Below are 24,733 nucleotides of genomic sequence, written 5' to 3' on the forward strand. Positions count from 1 at the left end.
CGTGCCACAAACTACAGAGCCCAGGTGCTCTGGAGCCTGCATGCCACAACTACAGAGCCCACAGGCCACAACTAGAGAGAGAAAACCCACACCCCACAACTAGAGAGAAGCTCTCATGCTGCAACGAAGAGCCCATGCGCCGCAATGACAAAAAAGATCCCACATGCCTTAACGAAGGTCCTGCGTGCCGCAACTAAGACCCAATACAGCCAATAAATAAATAAATAAAGTGGGGCAGGGGGAGCAATACAGGAATTTTCCTGGTGGTCCAGTGGTTAAGACTCCAAGCTCCCAATGCGGGCTCGATCCCTGATTGAGGAACTAAGATCCCACATGTGGCACAGCATAGCCAAAAAAAAAAAGCAACATGTACCATACGGCATTTATCCCAGAGAACGCATGTTCGCACAAAAAAAGGTACACAAATGTCCACAGCAGCTCTATCAGTAATAGTCAAGAACTGGGAAAAAACTCAGATGTTCTTCAATGGACAAGTAATTAAACAAACTGAAGTATATCCAAACCATGGAATACTACTCAGTAATTAAAAAGAAAGGGGCACTGGGACCTCTCTGGTGTTCCAGAGGTTAAGACTCTGCACTCTCAATGCAAGGGGCCCAGGTTCCATCCCTGGTCTGGGAACTAGATCCCGCATGCTGCAACTAAAGACACACACAGCCAAATAAATAAATAAGTAAATATTTTTTTAAAAAGGAAGAAAAGAAAGGAGCACTATTGATTCATGCAATTTGGATGACTCTCCAGGGAATTACACTGATTGAAAAAGGCCAATCCGAAGGTTACATACTGGGAATTCCCTGGCGGTCCAGTGTTTAGCACTCAGCACTTTCACTGCCTGGGCTGGGTTCAATCCTTTGGTCAGGGAACTAAGATTGCATAACCGGCAGCGCAGCCAAAAAAAAATTTTTTTAATTAAGAAAAAAAAAAAGGTTACACACTATACGATTTTATTCACATAACATTCTTTTTAAAAAAATTAATTTATTAATTTATTTTATTTTTGTCTGCGTTGGGTCTTCATTGCTGCGTGTGGGCTTTCTCTTGTTGCGGCGAGCGGGGGCTACTCTTTGTTGCAGTGTGCGGGCTTCTCACTGCGGTGGCTTCTCGTTGCAGAGCACGGACTCTAGGCACGCAGGCTTCAGTAGTTGTGGCATGTGGCTCAGTAGTTGTGGCTCCCGGGCTCTAGAGCGCAGGCTCAGTCGTTGTGGCGCATGGGCTTATAGTTGCTCTGCAGCATGTGGGATCTTCACAGACAAGGGATCGAACCCATGTCCTCTGCAATGGCAGGCAGATTCTCAACTGCTACACCACCAGGGAAGTCCCACATAACATTTTTGAAATGACAGGTTGCCAGGGACAGATAGGGCCGGGGGAGTGGGAGATGGGCCATCTTCCCCAGGGGGTATTTTCCCTTGATCATCTGCACAAAAACTTTATTGCAACTTTATCCACTGCACTATCAGATCATTATGATTTGGTGTGGGGCGGGGGAGCAGCAGTGGCTATAAAATGGCATCAGGAGAGATCCTGTGGGATGGAAATGTTCTGTATCTTGACTGTGTCAATGGCAATACCCAGGTTGTGACAGTATACTATGGTTCTGTAAGATGTTACCATTGGGGTAAACTGGGTAAAGGACACACAGGATCTATCTCACTGTTATTTCTTACAACTGCATGTAAACCTACAGTAATCTGTAAACAAAAAGTTTAATAAGAAATGAAGGCAACACATGCCTCTTGTAACAAGTAAAAGGAAAGTCTGTGGTCAATCTCTTTCCCCACCCATCCCGTTCCATTCCGTTCCCTCCCTCTTGTTTTTTTTTTTGTTTTTTTTTTGTTTTGTTTTGTTTTTTGTGGTACGCAGGCCTCTCACTGTTGTGGCCTCTCCCGTTGCGGGAGCACAGGCTCCGGACGCGCAGGCTCAGCGGCCATGGCTCACGGGCCCAGCCGCTCCGCGGCACGTGGGATCTTCCCGGACTGGGGCACGAACCCGTGTCCCCTGCATCGGCAGGCGGATTCTCAACCACTGCGCCACCAGGGAAGCCCCGTTCCCTCCCTCTTGAGATAACCATGCAAACTCACTGCTCATACAAACAGGCATGCATTTAATACTTTTTGTTTTCTGTATCAAAATGGGATCATACATACTACACATTACCCTGCAGCCTACCTTCTTCACCTACCATCACTATATCATAGAGAGCTAAAAATAAATAAATAAATATTTAAGTGCCAAGCAGGATGGCAGGTATAGAAAATTTTCTGACTAGGGCAAATCTGACAAAATGTTTACTGTGCTAATGTGCCATAGCTGAGCCAAGTGCATTCAGTGAGAGCACAATATACAAGTAGCATTCTAAAGAGATCTGCAAAAATATAAGGTCTTCAGCAGCTCTTCAAGGATCCCATCCCCCTCTCTGCCTCCTCCATGGAACCATCCCGGGGGCCCATGGAGGAAGAAATGCTAAATGATTTCTTTTCAGCAGAAAACTGCAAGGGGGGATAATTCTCCCACATACTGAAGCCACAGCAAACAAACTTCCCTGAAAATGTATTCCTCCTTCAAGCAGAAGTGCAAAATATATTGTTGATAACATTTAAGACATCCATTTGTAAAACAGCAACTACCACGATTAAGCACTTAATGTTTTATGTACTGTATCTCTAGAGCCCCCTCCTACCCCACTACCATTTTACAGACCAAAACCTGGCTTGATGTAAAATTACTTGCCCATGATCAAACAGCCAGCAAGTGGTAAAGCTGTCTGCTGACTTTGATTCAACCTTTTTTTTTTCCATTTAGCATGTCTGAGGGGACTATATTATGTGCCAGGACCTATCATAGGTGACAGTGAGAGAGAGGTAAAAACAAACAAACACAACACAGAAAAGGCCTCCAACCTCAAAGAGCTTTCAAACTGCAACTGCAATATACTGTAACTATAACTGCCATATTGATATGTGGCGAGTGTTACTCTCAAGGAAGTACAAAGTGCTGTGGGTTTGAAGAATCCAGCTCTCCTCCCGAAATCAAGTGACATTAGCTTCCTTACAATTGTTCTTAGTTTCAACTCCACTCATATTCTACAAGTCACATATTTCTCTTCGTGATCTCTGGCAAAAGGTCTACAATGTCCTTCTATACAAAACACTGCCCCAGACACGCTCAATTAGTATGAACAGAAGCTGCCAGCTCAAATCAGCAGAAAGCTCCTTAATGCTGCAATTTTTTGAAATTTTGACAATGAAAAGAAATTAACCTTTTTGGTGAAATCATGGATGTGCAGAGTTAAAAGTGACTTAGACATCATTTTGAACACAGAGACTTAAAAAGGTAAATTCACTTATCCATTGTTAGAAGACTCACTAAGGGCAGCTCTCAGACAAAAGCCCAGATCTCTCAACTCATTGTATGGAGTTCCTTTCCACTCCTGCTTCTTTCTTTTAAGTCCAATGAAAAAACTTAGTGATGTTCAAGTTTTCTCATTTCATCAATGATAGATGCATTCATGAATCATGTGCAGTTTAAAGATGAACTTTATCAAAAACAGACATGCTAAGCATGATGAGATACATATACACAGAGGTAAAGGACTGCCTATCCTTGATAAAGCAGAAGCTCTTCAGGCATTTGGGAAGGCAATGTTAATACACTAAAAAATTGCCATCATCGGGCTTCCCTGGTGGCGCAGTGGTTGAGAGTCCACCTGTCGATGCAGGGGACGCAGGTTCGTGCCCCGGTCCAGGAGGATCCCACATGCCGTGGAGCGGCTGGGCCCGTGAGCCATGGCCGCTGAGCCTGCGCGTCCGGAGCCTTTGCTCCGCAACAGGAGAGGCCACAGCAGTGAGAGGCCCACGTACCGCAAAAAAAAAAAAAAAAATTTGCCATCATCAACATCATCATCATCTTAGCAATAGCTAGTATTGGGGGGGATATGACTATGAGCCAGGCACTCACAGTACTTACATGCTATTTCTTATCCTTACAACAACTCTTGAAAGATAGGTGTTGTACTGTACACTGGTGCACACCAGGTTTAAAGAAGAATCCCCGGGCTTCCCTGGTGGCGCAGTGGTTGAGAATCGATGCCTGCCGATGCAGGGGACATGGGTTCGTGCCCTGGTCCGGGAAGATCCCACATGCCGCGGAGCGGCTGGGCCCGTGAGCCATGGCCGCTGAGCCTGCGCGTCCGGAGCCTGTGCTCCGCAACGGGAGAGGCCACAACAGTGAGGCCCGCGTACCAAAATAAATAAATTAATTAATTTTAAAAAAAAAAGAAGAATCCCCAAATTCCACAGTTACCCAGGGGCTGGGCTAGAATTTAAACTCTAGAGTCCATGCTCTTTTCCCACTATCCTATGCTCCCTAAGAACAGAATAACTGCACTGCACATGTGGCTGTGACATCAAGTCACTTCAAACTCTGACATAATTTCCTGATCGGCAGTTATGTAAGTAGCCATCTTTTCAATCTTCAGGTTGTCTTAACTAATTTCTTTCATGATTCCACAGTGAAGACGTCTTCCATGTTTTCTTCCTTTCCTTTTTTTGTTTTTATGGAAGCAAAACCCTTTTTCCAAATGAAATATTAGGTGAAAACACTAAAATATAAAAGAGATCAAAGTTGAGCTGCTCTGGTTTAAGCAGAATGGGAGAACCAAAGCTCTTCCTTACTCTCATGGCCATCCTTTAGGCACCTCCAAAGAACATACTAGCTTAATACAGAAGGCTGCCTTCTCCATCTCAGCTTTGCCACTCACCATCTGTATGAGGACCAGTGGACCTCAAAGCACGATTCTGATAACAGACCTGAAACCCCTCATGAGGGATCACTTTTTCTTGTCTTTTACAACAGAGATACCACCATCCACTTCATAGGTCTGTTATTAACATTACGTGGAGGAACAAAAATAAACTTCCCAGCACATCGTAAGTATTGGAAAGTTGGCTCCCCCCTCTTTTAATCCTGCAGAGGTAGCAGCTGTTGCCAATTCAAGAAAGCTCAATAAAATATACTTGACGGTATCTTCAGTAGCAAAGAAGTAAACAAGTAAATGCTCCCACAGCTCAACTAAAATAAACAAACCTAACAAACCCTTCATTAAAGGTACCAATGGTAATACCCCCTCCAAGCTTAGTTTCCCAGTCAGTCAATGACCCATGGATCTCAAAGCACAATGTTGCTAATAGACCTGAGATCCCTTATGAGTTATCATAATGCAGACCACAAGTGTCAGGTGAATGGGTTAATGTTGTTCTGAGCACCTTAAACTTGGCACTTCCTGAGCTGAGCATTTAAATTGGCTACTTAATACTACATTTAATGAGTATTTTTATGTTCATGTTCTACAACAGAATCTAATGTTCATTTGCCCATCTGGCTTCTATTTCTCCAGGCATTACAAACCAAAACTATGCTGATGTCATGTGCACCTTCACCCAAGCAACTTTAACCTGGCCATTCCTAAACTAATCATTAAGACTCTAATAACCCCCCCAAAAAAGAATATATTACTTAGTCTGTTACTGATAAAATGGTTCCCTTTTCTATATATATGTAACAGGAGACTAAATCCATTTTCACAGGAAAGAGGTTCTCAGTCCCAATCTAAGCCCAACCAACAACTCTCAAATTATCAACTTTATAGAAACTGCAGGTGTTGGCTTTGACCCCTACAGTTTAGGAAGAATTATAACGATAATACATCATACAGCCATGAAAAGACTCATTTACAATAAAGAACACATCCCTAAGCATTCAACTTGGGAGCCAAGAAGATTCAGAATGCTAATCTATTTTACCAGGAGACCTTGAGCAATTCACCTACTCTCTAATGATTATTTTTTCATAAGGAAAATGAAAATATACTCATTAAAATGCCAGAGATACTGTTTGATTAACCATCAAACAACTATTTCCTGCAGTTACCAGGGACCTCAGGAAGTCATCTTTGTCATCTCCCTCATTTCTTAACAAGTGCACACCTAAATCATCCTAGAAAAGCAGTTACAAAGTCTTTGGGAAAGATATTTCACAACCTTCCTTGGTAACATTCCGGTATCTTGTAGTCAGGAAGTTCTTTCTAATTTGTAATCTATATCTTTTCATTGCAATTAAAACACATTCCCTCTTGTCTTCTCCACTATGGAAAGAAAACATCTGCTTAACACCACCTGAACAATATCCCTTCAAGGACTATAAAATATAGGAAACCTATTTCAAATAGCTTCATGTAAATGCCACGTGGCTTTCAGTGGGTCACCTAGACAAAGAACGTGATTAAGTCTTAAATTCCCAGTTCCATCACTGACTTGCTCTAAAGAAGATATGAAGTTAAAACCATGCAGATGGGCTTCCCTGGTGGCGCAGTGGTTGAGAGTCCGCCTGCCGATGCAGGGGACGCAGGTTCGTGCCCCGGTCTGGGAGGATCCCGCACGCCACAGAGCGGCTGGGCCCGTGAGCCATGGCCACTGAGCCTGCGCGTCCAGAGCCTGTGCTCCACAATGGGAGAGGCCACAACAGTGAGGGGCCCGCGTACCACCAAAAAAAAAAAAAAAAAAAAAAACCATGCAGATGCTGTACCTCAATTATCCCATCAGTAAAATGCAAATAACAAAAGGAGTAAAGGAGAACTCAATTCCTCAAAAAGTTAAACACATGAAAAGAGATTCTCAATCCCAATCTAAGCCAACAACTCTCACATCACACACTCTATAGAAACTGCAGATGTTGACTTTGATCCCTATGGTTTAGGAAGAATCATAACAATTACATTACCATAGGGCTCTGTAATTCCACTCCTAGGTACATACCCAAAACAACTGAAACAAGTACATGCACATGCATGTTTACAGTAACACTATTCATAATATCCAAAAGATGGAAACAGTCTAAACAGTTCATTAATGGATGACTGGATAAACAAATTATGGCCTATACATACACAAAAAGTTACATACTAGATGATTTCACTTATATGAAATATCCAAAATATATCAATCTATAGAGACAGAATGCAGATTGCTCATTTCCAGGGGCTAGTGGAAGGGGGGAATGAAGAGAAACTGCTCAACTGGAAAGAGAATTTACTTTGGAATGATGGAAATGTTTTGGAACTAGATAGAGGTAGTGGTTGCACAACAACACTGTGCAAATGTCACTGAACTGTTGTTCACTTTAAAATGGTTAATTTTGTGTTATGTGAATTTTACCTCAATAAATTATTTTAAAAGAAAAAAAAAGAACGCTAGGAGAACTAATGGGCACAATAACCATAAAATGCCTACCCTTTCCAGGAAAGTCATCATATAAAATTCTAGGCAGAATGGTAGCCAAAATGTTTAATATTACTTCAATATAGCCAATTAGACTTTGAGCAAAGAATATGCAAATGGAAAACAAAACAGAAACCAAAATAAAGTCTAGAGTTATATAGTATCCCATATGGAAACACGAGCCAACAAATAAGTGAATGAATAAAGGGAAATAAAGTAAATAACCAAGCATATCAGCTAATTAGCTATAGCAATAATGAACATAGGAAAGCAGCAAGAAAAAGATAAAGGTAAGGAATGAACTTTAAAAACCAAAACTGGCGCTTCCCTGGTGGCACAGTGGTTAAGAATCCACCTGCCAATGCAGGGGACACGGGTTCGAGCCCTGGTTCGGGAAGATACCACATGCCGCGGAGCAACTAAGCCCATGCACCACAACTACTGAGCCTGTGCTCTAGAGACCGCGAGCCACAACTACTGAGCCCTCGTGCCACAACTACTGAAGCCCATGCATCCAGAGACTGTGCTCCACAACGAGAAGCCACTGCAATGAGAAGCCTACGCACCACAACAAAGAGTAGACCCCGTCCGCTGCAATGAGAAAGAAGCAACGAAGACCCAACGCAGCCAAAAATTAATTAATTAATTAATTAATTTTAAAAAGAAAGAAAAAAGTGCTTGCTCAAAGCAGGTGGTTAATAAATATAATAATAATTTAAAATATCCAAAACCAATAATACTAAAATACAAAAGATCCATTAGGTGGGTAGGGAGGTGAAAATAGAAAGGCTAACGATAGCAAAGCTGAAAAGTATACATAAAGCCTTAAACTCCGAGGCCACATATAAAGACCATGAGAATCATTCTCTCACCATCTTGCGAATATCCTCATTCCCTTGCCCCTTTCTGCTTTAATACAACTTTTTCGCAAGACACCAAGGCTAAGCAGGCAAGGACAACAAAATTAAAACGTACTGTTCCTATGTTCATGGACCTTATGATATTACTCCTTCTTAAAGTCTTACTTCTTATGGGAAGACACACATGGTAATAATCTAAATATACAGACCATCTCCACTTCCTCCCTTTCCACTTCTTAAACCCACTTATAATCTGTCTCTGGCCCTACATTCCTCCAATGCTGTTCTTGCTATGATCATCAGTGATCTGTGTTGCTAAATCAAACAAAATAAAGGTGATCACTTCCTCCCTGAAACACGCTCCTCTCCCAGTTTCTGAGATTTTCCCTTAAATTCCTTGCAGCTTGGTCCTAAGCACTCTTCTACTCCTAGTCTATACATGCCTTTCATCTGGGTAAACTCATCCATTTTCCTTGACTGTTAACATCTATATACTGGGGCATCCAGATTTATTTCCAGCGCCACTTTTGAGCATTAGCTCAACGACTGCTTACTTGATGGGCCCACTTGTATTATTTCACAGGTATCTCACACTTAGCATGACTAAAATTGAGGCTTTCATTCCACTCCCCAACTCAAGTTAAAATCTACCCCTCCTCCAATGTTTCCACCTCAGAAATGGCAACTTCTGAGATGCTGATACTCATGCCAGAAATCTGGGAATCGTACCTGATACCTCTCTCTTCCCACATATCCAATCCATCATTAAGTTGTTCTGTCCTAATTCTAAAATATCTACTGAATCTTTCTACTTTCCTCCATCTCCTCTGCCTACAGCCTAATCCAAACCATTGTCATCTTTTGCCTGGACCACTATAAGGCATCCTAATAATTAGACTTTCCCCACTTCCCCTCTTTCCAAATTTTCCACAATTTCCAATTTTTTCCACCACAGATTTTTAAAAATTTCCACAATGTAACCAGAATAATTTTTTAAAAATCATATATTAGGTTACAACACTCATTCTTAAAACCTTCAAAGGCTTCTGATTATACCTAGGAAAAAAATCCAAAATCCTTGACACAGTCCTGCCTAAGTCTCTATCCTCATCCTATGCCCCCCATTCTTACCCACTGCTCATTGTATTCAAAGCACACCAGTCTTTTTGCAGCTTCTCAAACGTGCCAAGTTCTTTCCCACCCCAAGGCTTTCACACATGCTATTCCCTTCCCTTCCCCTTTCATCCTTCTAGTCTCTGCTTAAATATCACTTCTACAGAGAAACCTCCCCCAAAGCTCCAATATAATTCACGTCCCCCTGCTATAATCTTTTTTACTTTTCCATCATAAGACTTTACATACTTTGTAATTATACATTTATTGGTGTATTTTTTTGTAAATATTTATTTATTTATTTGGCTGCATCGGGTCTCAGTTGCAGCACAGGCTCTTCATTGCGCTGCAGCAGTGGGCTTCTCTCTAGTTGTGGCGTGCAGGCTTAGTTGTCCCACAGCATGTGGGATCTTAGTTCCCCGACCAGGGATGAACCAGCGTCCCCTGCATTGGAAGGCAGATTCTTAACCACTGGACCACCAGGGAAGTCCCTATTGGTGTATTTTTTGTTTACTGCCTCTCTCTCCTCTGGATCACAATCTCCATAAGGGCATGAACAATGTCTATTTTTTTCACTGTACTCTTGGTATAATGGCAGTAGTTTAGAGAGTTTAGAATTGTTTAAAGTATTGATAGTTTAGAATCAGTATAATTTAGGGATTAGGAGCAGGGGAGCCAGGCTGCTTGGATTCAAATCCTGGTTCTGCCACGTACAAGCTCTATGACCTTGGGCAAACTGCTTAACCTCTCTGTGCCACCAATTCCACATCTAGAAAATGGGGAGAACAAAAGTACCTACACCATAAGGTTGTTGTAAGAATGAAAAGAATCAACAACACAAAGCACTTAGTACAGTACCTGGTGCAAAGAACTTCAATAAGCACTGGCTCTGATCAGCTCGTATTAGGGTATCCTCACCACCTCCCACAGAGGTAAACATTCAACAGACATTTACTGGATGAATGACTGAAAAAACAGACTCTACTATAGTCATTAAATAGGCTTTTAAAAATGACAGAGCAGGAATATTATAGAGATTTGGAGATGAAAACATAAACAGTTAAGACAAAGACTGAAGAAACCCACGATTTATGAATGCATAAAGGGATAACAGTAATAAAAAACTAACTCTGGGACTTCCCTGGTGGCGCAGTGGTTAAGAATCCTCCTGCCAAGGCAGGGGACACGGGACTGAGCCCTGCTCAGGGAAGAGATCGCACATGCTGCAGAGCAACTAAGGCTGTGCACCACAACTACTGAGCCTGCGCTCTAGAGCCCGCGAGCCACAACTACTGAGCCCACGCGCCTAGAGCCGGTACTCTGCAACAAGAGAAGCCACCGCAACAAGAGAAGCCACCGCACCACAATGAAGAGTAGCCCCTGCTCGCCGCAACTAGAGAAAGCCCACATGCAGCAACGAAGACCCAACACAGCCAAAAATAAAATTAAAAAACAAACAGAAAAACCAACTCTACTGGATGCTCAGTCTTTACCACTAAGCAAAAAATATGTTCACTCTTCCAGATGTTTGCCCAAGATGATTTGGTTGCTTTGACTTTTCCCTAAATATCACCCTTTTCCACAACTTTAATCACTTTCTTCAAAATCCTTCAAGCACCAATCACAGTTCAAATAGATGGTAAAATTCAGATACTATCATTCTACCTGTTTTGCAAAGAAATGTTCTTCTGTTTCTAAAATAGCTCTAGACTGTTTTGCTACATATATTACAAAATCCTCAAAGTTTTGCCCTCAATCTAATATCTGGAACTCTTTCAGACACTGTTGCTTTGGAGGTTTTCTCTTTCCCAGTAAAGACGCATCCTCTCACTCTAAGTTGAAGGACACTGAGGGGAAGGAGGGACAAATATGCTGCTTTAACTTCCTATTCCTTATTCAAGCTTTCTCAAAAGACCCTAAACTTCAATCTAAGCATCACTATTATCTGTTCTGCTTTTGAAGAACATATAATCTTTAGCTTATTATAACAATATTGAAAATGATAACAGCTGGCATATATAGTGCTATGTGCTATTCTAAACACTTTACATATGTCAACTCATTTAATTCTCACAACAACCGTATGATATTCTACAGATGAGGAGAGGCACAGAGAGGTTAATTAACTTGCACAAGTCACAGAGCTAGTTAAGTACTGGCATGGTGATTTGGACCCAGACTGTCTGGCTCCAGAGTCAGGACCACTATGCTATTATTTCAAGAGTTTGGGCAAGACATTTTTTTCTCCCTTGTTTTCACAGATCAGCTAGACAGAAATACTCCAATTCTCTCCCCAAATCAAACATGCATATTAAACCTCTCCAATTCAGCAAAATTTCAGATGTTTCATTGTATCATAGGCATATATACCTATAACAAAGTAATTTTGGTTCATGGGAGAATATATGTTTTATCCTGGGAAGCAGAAATAAACAAATGATGAAATCATGAAAAGTGAAGTTTGCCTCAGTGAATCCTACAGATAGAAATATAATTCCAGTAAGTAGTAGGAAAAAATGTTTGTAAAATACTTTTAATTTCTTGCAGGAAAAGTACCAAACAAGATTGTAGGTGTTATTATATACACACCCAACAGCAACCTACATTTTCCCTCTCTCAATTTCACGACAATTCTCCTAACTCTCTCCTTTTATATGAAGCTAAATACCTCAGCTTATTCCCTGCTACAAACACCTGAAGGCATGTATCCAGTTTTCAAATTCATTGAACTCAACTTCCAAAGGACAGGGTTTTTTTGGAAAAAATTAATAAATGAAAACTAACACATAAGAAGTAAAAAATTAAACTCATTAGTCAAGCATGCTGGATATTCATTAAGTCTTAGTTATCCTTTACTATGCCAAATCCAGTGTCATCATACATTAAGTAACAGACAAATATTTTATGTAGCAATCTTAAATGAAGACTTCCATTGCAATGGCAACAGGGGAACATTAATTTACTGAATCATGGTATGTTTCCAACTTTTTAGGGGACTTAAGGATGCCATGGCTGAAGACCCCAATCCCCGTGAACACCCAGTGCCTTCCTCACTCCTTCATCTCTCGCTCTGTCAGCCCTTACTTGTTTCCTTAATAGTACAGCCTAAATTTCAATATTTATCAGATACCTGGTCAACTCTGCTCCCTTTATCTCCATAAAGGCAGGAACACTCATGTCTACTTTTGTATCCCAGCATCTAATGAGACTTCCATAAATATTTGGTAGATAAACAAAAGTCTGAAAAGGTAACGGTTGAAACACACAGTCACAATCAAGGAACAGATACAAAAGGTCTGACTGGAATATTTCATACCTCAGGAAAAAACACAGTGCAACAATACTCAATAAATAAAGGAAAAAAGTTAGGTGAAGCGAAGGTTATCAACTCTAAGAGCGAAGGAAGAGACAAGAGAGCAAGTTAGAAAAGACTACACTAATCTATAAATAAGCCAGGACTAACTGGAACAGAGGGAGTAACATGCAGCACCTAAAACTACTAGCACTTCCAAGGACTTACTCCTTTCCACAAACATGTAGTAAGCCTCTCCAATGCATTTAATGTTTGTCACCTCTATCCTCCATGACTGTCAGGCATAATGCCGCCTTCAAAGAATCAAGCTGTCCAAGAACCCAGATGACATCTGTTCATTGTTGCTGTAAGACAGCATAGAAGTTAACATTTGAAGACCACTTTATCTTTTCAAAGCAGCTTCATGTATTTTTTTTCTCAACAGAAGTATTACGATAGAAGTACTACCTTTCCCATTCTTTACATACAGACACATAAAAGCACTCAAAGTCTTGAATTTGAATCCCAGCTCTGCTACATACTTGCTGTGTGATCTTGGATAAATTATTTACTTTCTGTGAGTTCAGTATCCATGGGGAAATTAATATCTACCTTAAGGGACTGTTATGAGCATTCAGTGAGATTAACACCTGCAAAGAACAGGACACAGTAAATGCTCAATAAAGGACAGTAACCTTCCCTATGGCCTCCTTAAATAGTTTGTACAAGATTTCTCAACTAGTAAGTTGGTAAACCTAGGACTTAAACCCAGGTGTCCTGATTCCTTAATCTGTTTTATTCTAGCCACATCACTTTGGCAGACTGCCACATACTACTGAGCATATAAATATATTCTGACAATAAGTGATCACAACATTTTTATTTATCAGCAACTAATTTTAGCTTTGAGAAAAAGGGACCAAAAAAAAAAAAACGATCTAATTAACTTGGGGGCAGAAGGGGTTCGAAAATATAAAATATAAATTACCCCCAAACCGTAGTACAGTTGTACCATAGCACTTCCGTACAAACAAAAATTATGACAAGAAACAGAAAGTTCTCTCTGGTTTTATGAGGAACAACTGGAGAAAGAAACGAGCATGACTATGATTAAAGGAACTTTAGGGTATTTTTTTTTGGTAAACCAAACCACTAGGCAAAAAGATTTGCATCCCATTCCAAAATAACTCTATCAGGGCTGAGAAGTATCTTAAAAAAAGAGACCTCAGTGTGCTAACAACAAACTTTTTCTCCAATTCCTTTAAGAGTGAGATAAATGGGAAGAGTGAGATAAACTGTCAACATAAACTGTCAACATAAACGTTCATGAAGATCCTTGAAGACCATAAATGTTTGTTCTGGATTCAGTGTTAATAAGCAGCATAAAGGAGTATGATCAAAAGAATAAAAGTTTCATAACTATCCTAACACAAGTTGAAAATATCTTGAAAATTATACAGTATAAAACTAAGTTATTACTCTGTTAAAAAAATAACCGATTGTTTTCAAAGTGATATATATAACTAATCTTTTTCAAGTGCTATACATAACTCCTTCTAGGACAAGTTCTAGAAGACATTCGAAGAAGTTCACATCTTTAGCAATCCCCAAGAGAAGACAGAATAATTCAGTCACATCCTGAATTTGTAAATTCTGAAAAGAAATGCCAGGAGAGAGCTTGATCTGACTTGGAAAGAACACAAGATTTAACCAAGGAAGGTAAGAGTTGAGTGAATTTCTATCACAAAGCTGGGGAGAAGCTGATAAGAAGCTCTACCCCTCCCCACCAGCACAACCACATTTCTTGTCCTCCTCAATTCAACTTAAACCTCTGCTAATTATTTTCTACGGAAGCATAACAAAATGTTCCTAACATTTCTTCCTGACAGAGCAAATTCCATTTATTATTTAGCATTCATTAGTAGCCACTGAGATACTACACTAACTCTAAATTCTATGCAGAACCTATCAGTCCCCAGAGGGTAATGTCCCTTCCTTCTCTAAATTTTTTCCTCTGATATAAATTCTCTTCTACCGTAGAAACTTTTCCAGAGAACACACATTCTTAGCCTAACTTCCCAGTCTAGATTCTCAATAAAGATAGTCTCATGACTCTTCATGAATCCCTTTCTGGGAGCACAAAGGTCCTGGTAACTAGGAAATCACTCATGATCAAAGGCCCTTCATTTAAATCCTGCTGACCTCACCAAAATAATAATAATAACAATAATAATAAGGAACAATAATCCTTCCAAAACTCATATGAAAAGTCTAAACCTGTTAAAGAACATAGACTTGTATAGTTTCCATCCAAGGACTACAAATTTAGTCTCTTCTCCCTTAAGAAAGCCTATCACCTACTGATTCTACATACGTATTGTGGAAATACTTATTCAACCTAGAATGACCTCTAGGTTATTATTTTCAACAAAGATATTACACAAAGTAGAATCATGACACTGAATCCAATGAAAATAAAATGAGTAAGAACATGTAGTCTTCAAAATTTCCAAGCTGGGAGAGAAAAGGAAAACATAATGGAGTTCCCAGAATGCTAACTTTCAATTTAAATATCTCAATATTTGAATGATTTCTACACACAGGCATTTTAACTCTAGTATATGCAGTAACTAAGCCACTAATCAAATACAAAACTGGTCCGAAACAGACTCCTTGGGTTTTATTTGGATTCTTCCTAGAAAGCACTCTCTGAGGATAAATATCTGACTTCAAAATCTTTACCATCCTCTGCAGGACGTTAACCACTTAACACCATAGTTTAAAGACTTCCTAAGAGAAACAGGCTGAGGGGAAGGAGGAGAAATAAGTATCGACCAGAAAGCAAAACAGACAGCAAACAAAATTTTCTATGAAGAAACAAAGAAATTGTTTCTTTCTACTCTCGCTAAAATAATACTTTCAAAAGCAAAAACAGCCAAAGATCGCGTGGTCCCTTTACTTCTGCAATCCCCAGTGACGGACTCTATATTCTTAGGAAGGAGGGATCACAGACAATCAAATGGCAAATCACTATGTAGATAAAATGACTGGTAAAGTGGGGGAAAAAATTGAACTGGTAAACAACCAAAAAATGACTTACGGTGCATTTAAAGATCTGTCAGGGCTACGGGGAAAAGTCACGTCCTAGATCAGCCTCAGTTTCCCTACCCAAAAAAGGCGAGAACATGACACTTAGCTCAGAGGAGCCAGAGGGCCCTGTTCCACAGCCTCCACCTATTCAAAGGCCCCTTCAAATGCCGGACTCAGAAAGTGTCCCCAGTGCAACTGAGTCATGACACACGGAGCCTTTGGGGGCGGGGAGGAAGAGAGGAGAACCAAAGCGCGCAAAGCTCTATCCGTTCCTGGAAAGCGACTTTCCCCTCACACTGGGGGTACCGACACCCGCCCCAGAGCCAACGTCCCCTCCCTACCGAACCACACCGAGCAGCCCCACCATCTCTGCGTCCTTCCGGCTTCTCCCTCAGTTTCCCGCCGCCTCACCGACCGCGCCCCCGAACGCAGCCGGGTAGTTCCTCCTCTGGCCGTGTATCCGTTGCCGACCCGCCGCCCACCCGCCGGCGCCAAGGTCTTCTCAACCCGGCGGCGGAAGGATGCCGGGCCGGGCCTCCCAGGCTCCTCCCGTGGCCTACCTGAAAGGCGGGAGGGGGCTCAGTTTGCAGCCCAGCGAGTGGACTGAGCCACAGACTAGAAGAAGAGGCAAGGAGGAAGCAAGGGGTCCGCTCTACCGACCAGCGGGAGAAGGCAGCCTGAGCGCGGGGCCTCGCGTTTAAGCCAGCCTTCCACCCGGCGCCGCCACCGCTCGGGAGACATCAAGCAAGAAGACGGCCCAGAAGATCACCGAATACACGAACGCCCAGACATCAAAGGAGGAGCGCCCAGGCAGTCGTTCAAGGAACTAGAGTCGAGTGTCGGAAAACAACTTCGCTCGAACTCAAGGTCCGGCTCCTGTCCAAGGCATAAATAAACAAACCCAGATCATAAGCCACGGAGTAAAGCAGACTGACTGGGCTTCTGCCATTTTCTGTGTCAGCTGCCTGCTGTCTAAATTGTTTAGAGAACCGAATTTTTCTTGGGAGTGTTGAAGATCAAGTTATAGTATAATAACACGTTATCTAACTATAGTTAGTATAATAACACGTTATCTAACTATACTTCAGCGACTACCTTATGGACTCTCAACACTATCCTAACTGAGCAAATTTGACCTTAGTTTCCTCATGAAACAGTGAGGTGAATGAAAAAGATGATAGATAGATGATAGATAGATAGATAGATAGATAGAGGTATGACAGAGGCACAGAGAGAATGAGAGAATCCAGGCTGAGGAACAAAGTGAATAATCTCTATTAAAGCTCCAATTTAGCTCCCATAAGCATAGCAGAGAGAAACTGGAAAATGCAGGGTTCTGTCGTCTGATCTTAAGACAAGAAAATAAAAAGAAATAATAATACACGTACTGCTTTTCTCTTTTATTTTATTCCAAAGGCCTAGAACCACAGGTGTGCTTCTTACATAATAACCAAGTCTCTTTGGGTTCTGAACTTAACGAAGTGTGTTGACATTTTTATCATCACAATAGCCTTTTTCTGAAGTCTTTTAGTAGACAGACTAATATGGTGAGCACAAATATGGATTAATATGTTCATCCCAGGCACAATTTAGTAAATCATATAGATCACTACAATATGGGTTACCAACTGTGAGCAATAATAGTTTACCTTACCTCCTTCGAAGGAGGGAGGAGACTTGGAGAGTAAAGGTGTAAAAAGAAAAGATATTGGGCTTCCCTGGTGGCGCAGTGGTTGGGAGTCCACCTGCCGATGCAGGGGACGCGGGTTCGTGCCCCGGTTCGGGAAGATCCCACGTGCCGCGGAGCGGCTGGGCCCGTGAGCCATGGCCGCTGAGCCTGCGCGTTCGGAGCCTGTGCTCCGCAACGAGAGAAGCCACAACAATGAGAGGCCCCGTACCACAAAATAATAATTATAAATTTTTTTAAAAAAGAAAAGATAGTCCCAGCCCTTAAAGAGTATATAATCTAATCAAAGTGAAAGCCCACATTCTTAAAACATTAGCTTTATTTACAATTTATTGTAACTTTTTTAATCCTTAAAATTAATGAAAATATTTAGGGAACAACTCATATGTATAAAATGCAGGATAAGACCAGCATCCATAATATGAGGACAAAATGCTTTATTGTCTATCACTTTTTTTTGTGTGTGTGTGTCTATCACTCTTAAAAAAAAATAAATTTATTTTTGGCTGCTTTGGGTCTTCATTGCTGTGCACGGGCTTTCTCTAGTTGCAGAGAGCGGGGATACTCTTAGTCTTGGTGCACGGGCTTCTCATCGTGGTGGCTTCTCTTGTTGCAGAGCATAGGCTCTAGGTGTGCAGGCTTCCGCAGTTGCAGCACATGGGCTCAATAGTTGTGGCTCACAGGCTCTAGAGCACAGGCTCAGTAGTTGTGGCACATGGGCTTAGTTGCTCTACGGCATGTGGCATCTTCCACGGACCAGGGCTTGAACCCATGTCCCCTGCATTGGCAGGCCCATTCTTAACCACTGCACCACCAGGGAAGTCCCTTGTCTATCACTGTTTTAGAGGACTTTTCAAATGAGTAAACATTATAGCAACATTTATAAAAGCATAAAAAGAAAGAATTTAACAATCTGCTTCCAAAACACGAAGTTTTAATTTGTTCATGTTCTCATGAATTCCTTGGAAATAGTCTACATAATTTTTCATTTTATTTTATTTTTATTTATTTAATTTTTTGGCCATGCTGTGTGGCTTGTGGGATCTTAGTTCCCCGACCAGGGATTGAACCCGGGTCACAGCAGTGAAAGCACCACATCTTAACCACTGCACTGCCAGGGAATTCCTCTACACAATTTTTAAAGTTTAATTTAAGCAGAGATACAATAGTGTTATTTTTTGCATTATATTATTTCCCTATTAAAGTCTTTAATAGTTGTTATTTTAAACAATTGCACAATATTCCATTGAGAGGATTTACTGAACATGCTTCCCATTTTGCATATGTATCTTGCTTCCAAACATTTTCTGTGTAGTAGGTATTGCAGTTCCTGGAAAGAGGCAGTTATAACCTTATTATTAATTATTAGAATCTACTGCACAGGACTTCCCTGGTGGCACAGTGGTTAAAAATCCACCTGCCAATGCAAGGGACATAGGTTCGAGCCCTGGTCTGGGAAGATTCCACATGCCACAGAGCAACTAAGCCCATGCACCACAACTACTGAGCCCACACTCTAGAGCCCGCGAGCCACAACTACTGAAGCCCATGTGCCCAGAGCCCGTGCTCCGCAACAAGGGAAGCCACTGCAATGAGAAGCCCACACACCACAAAGAAGAGTCGGCCTCACTCACCACAACTAGAGAAAGCCCACAGGCAGCAACGAAGACCCAACACAGCCAAACATAAATAAATAAAATTATTTATTTATTTTTTAAAAAGAAGCTACTGCACATAAACAAAAAGAGTAAGAAAACAAGCGGTTTCCCTGGTGGCACAGTGGTTAAGAAGGGTCTGGGAAGATCCCACATGCTGCAGAGCAACTAAGCCCGTGTGCCACAACTACTGAGCCTGCACTCTAGAGCCCACGAGCCACAACTATTGAGCCCACGTGCCACAACTACTGATGCTCCCATGTACCTGGAGCCTGTGCTCTGCAACAAGAGAAGCCACCACAATGAGAAGCCCACACACCACAACAAAGAGTAGCCCCCGCTGGCCACAACTAGAGAAAGCCTGCGTGCAGCATCGAAGACCCAACGCAGCCAAAAATTAATTAATTAATTTTAAAAAAAAGAAAAAGAGGGCTTCCCTGGTGGCACAGTGGTTGAGAATCCACCTGCCGATGCAGGGGACACGGGTTCGTGCCCCAGTCCGGGAAGATTCCCACATGCCGCGGAGCGCCTGGGCCCATGAGCCATGGCCGCTGAGCCTGCGCGTCCGGAGCCTGTGCTCTGCAACGGAAGAGGCCACAACAGTGAGAGGCCCGTGTACCACTCACACAAAAAAAAAGAGTAAGGAAACAAGGCAGAGGTTTATTTCTGTCATATAAAAGAAAGCTAGGGTAAGGTGTGGCCATTCAGCATCAGGGACCAGGCTTCTATCTTGTTGCTGTGACATGTTCAATAAGTGTTTTTTTGTCTTAGATCCAAGACAGCTGCTCAAGCTCTAGCCATTATATCTACATTCCAACCAGCAGGAAGCTGAAAGAGGAAAGGCATGTCTCCTAGCCATAAGGACACATCTTGAAAATAGCACAGGATATTTCCACTTACATTCCACTGGCCAGAATTTAGTCACATAGCCACGCCTAACTAGGAATTTGTCTTTATCCTGGGAATCCATGTACCCATGAAAAGCCAGGGGCAAGTGGATTCTAGAAGATGACTAAATAAGCAGTCTGCCAAATTCCTAGAGCCAGCTGAGTAGCAGGCAAATAGAGTTTGCTTTACTGTTTCCCAGGGCTGGGTTTCTTCTTCTAGAATACACGCTTTAGGGAAGCTTCCTTCTTGGGGAGGCTTGTGAGGCTTAAGTGTCTAAAGCTACAGCCCTCACTCAGACTTGACCCATACAATGACTTTATTTTGAAACCTTGATTTCAGTGAGGAAAACTAAAACAACTACTTTTGAGGCTATAAGAAGTTTTCGGTTTTTCAAATCTGGAGACATTTATTTTGGGAAAAACACCTGAAGGTTATGCAAATATAAACCTAAAATCAACATCTGAAAATGGAGATGTTTGAGAAACTGAGGCTAGACTGCTCGGTGAAACCATGGAAAAGATGGTTTATTCTGCAGGCAGAGTTGCATCTTTACAGATAAATTTCATTAGAGAAACTGTTTCAAGTGTGACAGTAAACTACTATTTGTTCTTATCAAGTCTATTTGGACAGAAGAGTAGATCACAAAAGATCAAGGGTTGAAACCCTCAAACCTACAGGAATCTTTTTACACTGGAGGAAGACCTGAGAAAAAGAAACCAGGTGGGCAGAAGGAAAGATCATCTTGGGATGTAACACAGAAGCCTACCCCTTGGCGTTAAAAACTCATAACTCATTATTATGTTGATTGTTGATTATTGTATTCTTATAGGATTCTTCTGGAGGAGTACCCCCCCCTTGAAGGTAAGAGGATGCTTCCCCTGAAGTAGGGTGACCAAGTGTCCCAGATTGCTAAGGACTAAAGGGTTTCCCAGGACACAGCACTTTCCGTGCTAAAACTGCGACAATTGAGGGCAAACCGGGAGAGTTAGTCACCCTAAGAATAAATATAGCCACTGTCAATCACGTGGAAAGAATCTGGAAAGACTAAACCAGGGGACTTCCCTGGTGGTGCAGTGCTTAAGAATCCGCCTGCCAATGCAGGGGACGCGGGTTTGAGCCCTGGTCTGGGAAGATTCCACATGCCACGGAGCAACTAAGCCCGTGTGCCACAACTACTGAGCCCGTGTGCCACAACTATTGAAGCCTGCACGCCTAGAGCCATGCTCCACAAGAGAAGCCACCGCAGTGAGAAGCCTGTGCACCACGACAAAGAGTAGCCCCCGCTCACCACAACTAGAGAAAGTCTGAACATAGCAACGAAGACCCAAAGCATCCAAAAATATATTAATTAATTAATTAATTTTTTAAAAATGACTAAACCAGGAATGAGGATTGGGACTTATTGACCCGGGGGAATTGCCTGTGATAAAGGGTGAAGGGAAGGAAAAGGAGAGAATGGGAGGAGACTGTTCCTTATCTTGCTCTGGGCTCTGAGAAACCTACCACACTGGGTGGTAAGGAATCAGGCCTGAACCTAAGATGAGATTCTGTAGCAGTACCATGAGTCATCTTATTAAGAAGTCCAGGAAGAGGAGTTAGGCCTTGAGCAGCCAAAATGATGAGTTGCTTGTAGGTTTTGCGTTGCATTTCTATTGTTCTTTGGTAGCCTGGTCTCATGACACTGTGGGATAATGTACACACTTTGGGTTGGACAGTAAAGGTAGAAGCTGTGTAGTGATGTAGGAGCAGCCCAGGGAAGAGAAGAGATCCCAGAACAGCAGGTAACCATTTACAGAACCATAACAGGCTTTTCCTTCTCTGGAATTATTTATATAGGATAAATTTCTAGTGGTGGAATTTATCAATGGATTGAAATGTATGAGCATTTTAAGACTCTAGAATGGCATGGAAATCAGCCCTTCTATAAAGACAGCTGTATATGAAAGGGTTAGAAAAAGTCTCAACAGACTGAAACTGAATGTTTTGCTGGGTAAACATGGAGACTCCTTTCCAAAAGACTTTTTGAAATTTACCAGCCTGTGATTTCAAGGTCTACTATTCTTGTTCCTGTTTAATATCAAGAGATCTCATACCTCCTATTTGACTATCACGAAGTAGGGTCTGAGATGGTAGTCACATTAAAAAAAAAAAAGCCTGTAAATTTTATGTGGTTAGGTTCCTGGGATGTCCCCAGCCTTCAACTAGTATTTTTTCTTCCTTCCTGCATTGCCATTTTTACTTAATTCTGAGTCTGTTATCTCTTATACCCACAATTTTGTAAAATCTGGGTGGGATCTAGGGAGCAAAAGGGACCTGAGGATATATGCATGTACAGTGGTTAAAACTCCAATTTCTTATTTTCTTGACCTCTTAACTTCCCCTCCACTGTCAGGGAAATCAACTGTTAAGCTCAAATCTTGAGTTTCCAGTTTATTATTTCAGGTAGGGATACAATTGTAATATGTCTATTATCTATCTAGCCTCTATTTTATTCCTCCCTATCTCTTATACTTTTTCATATATGATCCCATTAAAATTGTGTCTTGTTTCTTTGTCCCTAAATTAGATTAACTTGCTATAGATCCTTTACAGTCCAAGAAAGGAGCTCCATCTCTGTTTAGTTCATTTTAAACGAAGAATATGTTAATGGTCCCTCTTTTGTATAATTTGGAATTGGTGAACCGCTGATAACCCAATATTGTAGTTTTCCCTTAATACATCCTGGGACTTTTGCTGTCTTGGAACAGCTAAGGGCAAATCTGGAGAACCTCTATGCTGGCCAGATGGAATCATCTATGGGAAGATGAGGCTTATATAAGACAGATGAAATCCTTGACTTTGTCCCAAAGCTATACCAGGAAGATACTATAAATCCACAATAAGGACCTCAAGAGAAGACTTCTCAGGCACCTATAAAAAGCCCCTATAAGCAAACCCTTGGCAATTTGGAAATACAGATCTTGATCCCTCCCCTAGCTCATTTCTGAGGAAAGTGTAACTGGACTGAAAAAAATCCTGGCCTATAAAAATCCAGGTCGAGGGCCTTCCCTGGTGGCGCAGTGGTTGAGAGTCCGCCTGCCGATGCGGGAGACACGGGTTCGTGCCCTGGTCCGGGAAGATCCCACATGCCGCGGAGCAACTAAGCCCGTGAGCCATGGCCGCTGAGCCTGTGCGTCCGGAGCCTGTGCTCCGCAACGGGAGAGGCCACAACAGTGAGAGGCCCGCGTACCGCAAAAAAAAAAAAAAATCCAGGTCGAGGGCCTTCCCTGGTGGCGCAGTGGTTGAGAATCCGCCTGCCGATGCAGGGGACGCGGGTTCGTGCCCCGGTCCGGGAAGATCCCACATGCCGCGGAGCGGCTGGTCTCGTGAGCCATGGCCGCTGAGCTTGCGCGTCCGGAGCCTGTGCTCAGCAACGGGAGAGGCCACAACAGTGAGAGGCCCGCGTACCACAAAAAAAAAAAAAAAAAAAAAAAAAAAAAAAAAATCCAGGTCGAAAGGAGATTAAAGGAATAGATTTTAACAGTTACTCTGTGGAATTATTAGGAAATAAAATGCTCCCAGGGAAAAACACTTCCAGCCAATGTTCGGTCTGTTCCGCACTTAGAAATGATCTTTGGTGTACAAGTAATAGGCTTGAAATTGCTAATGAATTCTCCCCCAGACGGTCCCTCCCACTGAGGCTTCATGTCACCATCTAATGAGTTAAGTTGTGAAAACCCCAATTTTCCTTTCATGTGGTTTTTGAAAGCTAAAATGCTAGGCACTTTCCAAGATTACACTCCACCTTGCCTCTTAAGATGCACGGGTGACAGTATGCCTTTCCTCATGCAATAATCATAATAGAACCAAAACTTTAGAGGGAAAAATACCCATCTCAGGGAACTTGGAAAGACTGTGAGAGTTAAAATATTGCCTTATCAGGGAGACAAAGCAAGCTTGGGTCACAGGTTAAACTTTACAAAGAAAAAAAAACATAACAGGGCACCTCTATTGCACAATGAATAGAACAAAAGTTTCCAGTCACCTCTTCATTGTCCACTCCCATCTCAGCAATATCACTGTACTTGTTAAGGTCAACCTCCTGCCAAATGGACCCACTCCTTACAGAGTAGGATGATGATGGAAAATAGCATGTGGAGTAGAAATAAACAGCAGATAATAATCCATAATTGTTTTTAATCTTGTAGATGAGTCACCTTCAATTTATTTCCAAATTTCTTTTGTCATCAGCTGTTCATTTCTTTACTCTGAAAATCACCAGATTAACACTGCCAAAGGCAGGTAGGAGATGATCCATGAGGACAATTCAGAGGGATCACAGGAGTGAGTGGCTGAGAAACTGGGAACAAAACAATCCTCAGGAAAGTCTCTATTTTGTCCCAGCAAAGGCACCAATGTGTGAACCTAATTCACACTTTCATTATTCCTATCCGGTTATTTTTATATCGGTATAATTTTAGAATAAGATTTGGTGGAGGATTATTTACTTCCTGAGAAATTCTGTCCATCACTTTGCACAGAAGATATTCAAGTAGGTCTAACACCAAAATTCATTTCAAACCAAGAAATTATATTCCTTTTACCTCTCCTTTTTAATATATGTCTTCTGTATCCCCTAAACTTTCTTTCTAAACAAGGAATTTCAGTGCAGAATGGCCAAAAAGACATCCTAACATCATGATCATAAGAAATGTGGTCTATTTAGATGTGGACTGTCTAAACCTGGGTGAATTTCCTTTGCCCATCCATCTATCAGGGTCTTTAGATGCCCTGTAAAGTGTAAGCTTGCTGTTTTGTCTCTATTTGACTTGTCTTCTTTAAGCTGATTGAATTCTTAAAGCCATTTAGCC

General features: G+C 41.7%; 1 protein-coding gene across 14 annotated transcripts in view; it reads right to left on the reverse strand.

The window, feature by feature from the left end:
* Window positions 1-16,446, reverse strand: part of AMBRA1 (autophagy and beclin 1 regulator 1) — a 178,167-nt gene extending 161,721 nt beyond the window's left edge. For 8 of the 14 annotated variants that reach the window (XM_067037113.1, XM_067037111.1, XM_067037107.1 and 5 more), the window contains exon 1: window positions 16,214-16,419. The gene's annotated coding sequence lies outside the window, so the exon portion shown is untranslated. Of the gene's footprint in view, window positions 1-16,213 lie in introns of all 14 variants that reach the window. The other 6 variants (XM_067037109.1, XM_059068381.2, XM_067037116.1 and 3 more) reach the window with 3 other exon arrangements.
* Window positions 16,447-24,733: the final 8,287 nt, after the last annotated feature.

The sequence above is a fragment of the Kogia breviceps genome, chromosome 7 (genome assembly GCF_026419965.1).
Source record: "Kogia breviceps isolate mKogBre1 chromosome 7, mKogBre1 haplotype 1, whole genome shotgun sequence".
In the NCBI taxonomy this organism is placed as follows: domain Eukaryota; kingdom Metazoa; phylum Chordata; class Mammalia; order Artiodactyla; family Physeteridae; genus Kogia; species Kogia breviceps.